Source organism: Chrysochloris asiatica, unplaced genomic scaffold (assembly GCF_000296735.1).
Source record: "Chrysochloris asiatica unplaced genomic scaffold, ChrAsi1.0 scaffold00535, whole genome shotgun sequence".
In the NCBI taxonomy this organism is placed as follows: Eukaryota; Metazoa; Chordata; class Mammalia; order Afrosoricida; family Chrysochloridae; genus Chrysochloris; species Chrysochloris asiatica.
The window spans coordinates 34,295-35,884 of NW_006409053.1; positions in this window are offsets into that span (position 1 = coordinate 34,295).

Below are 1,590 nucleotides of genomic sequence, written 5' to 3' on the forward strand. Positions count from 1 at the left end.
GTAAGTTGACAAAAACTGTTGAAAGGACCCTGAGTGCCAGAAGAACAAACAAAATCTGTCTTGTAAGACCTATAGCCAGAATGCTTCTTAGATACAATTCAGAATACACTGAGTTAGATACATCATGCACCTTGGACATGTTGTCAGGGGGCACAAATCCCTGGACAAATTCTTTGTTGAAGAGTCAGCTCTTAATCAGTCATATGTTGAATGCCTTACATCCTGAGGGGCTCATCTTATGGCATTGTACCAGACAATTTTGGGCTTATATTCCAGAGGATTTCAGGTGCTAATCCATTAGAGGTAGATCGTCTATTCCTTTGTCCTAGTCTGCTCTTAGTCTGAAAACACCAAAATAAATGGAAGAAATACACTGAATTACTATACCAAAGTAATGGCTTATTTTCACCCATTTCAATAGACTTCATATGAAACAAACTGAAAATATTGAAGGAAAGGATCTAAATTTCACTGAAAACATTAGCAAAACACAAGTTTTCAGGAATTGATAGAATACTTATTGAAATGTTTTAACAAACTATTGCTTCGCTGGAAGCATTCATATGCTTTTACCTAGAAATTAGGAAGATAGCTACCTGGTAAAATAACTAGAAGAAATCCATTTGTGTTCCTGTCAGAAATAGGTTTGGACCCCTGGGCCCTAGGCCTGTCTCACCCTGGGTTCATAGCCACCCTTTTGTGCTGCTTCCTCTACTACTAGAAAGGGATCAAGAAGAGATGGAAGGCATTTCTAGTCCAACAATAATGATAACATTGAAACCAATTGCCTGGAGGCAGAGGTAAGGTTATCAGGACCTGAAACCCTAATAGAAGCAGCTGGTTGCAGGAAGACAACCCATGAAGATAGTTCCTACAACTTATAACTACAGATGGCATGCCATTTCCAAGAAGCCTGCACCTTTTTACTAAAAAACAGTATATATTCAACATACCACTCTTGGAGGAGGAGATTCCATACCTTTATAAATTAGTGAACCCCAACCCCACAAGTTCTTCTCCACTTTGGAGACAGACCTGCTTCTCTCTCAGAACTCTACTTTCACTTTTATTTCGTCTATGCTTTGCAATTTTACCAGGTCTTCTGTACTTGTAGAGACAGACCCATTTCTCTCTCTATGTATACTTTCACTTTGCAATAAAGAGCTTTAAGGTGAATACTTATTGTTAGTGTAAGACTGAGAAGCAGTGACTCAGTTGGACTAAATCTTCAAACTCCCTGTCCCCCAAAGCATGAGAGATACAGGAAAAATGTGACACGCCCATTCCAAAGAAAGTGAACCAGCAGAATGCAAAACTATTAAACAAAATACATGTCATTATGAGTCAGAATGGACTTGACAGCACGTAACAACAGCCCCAAGAACAAGCATTAATATTACACAGCTAAAATTTTGATGAAAATAATAATAAAAAATTTGTTGCAATAACACATCAACAACAAGCTAAAAGAAATTCAAGCCAGAGTCATAGAAGACTGGGAATGAGGGACAGGGATAGTATTGCTAACACAAGATGTCTTTTGGCTGAAAGTAGAACTTGCCAGAAAGATGTTTACTTGCATTTTACTGA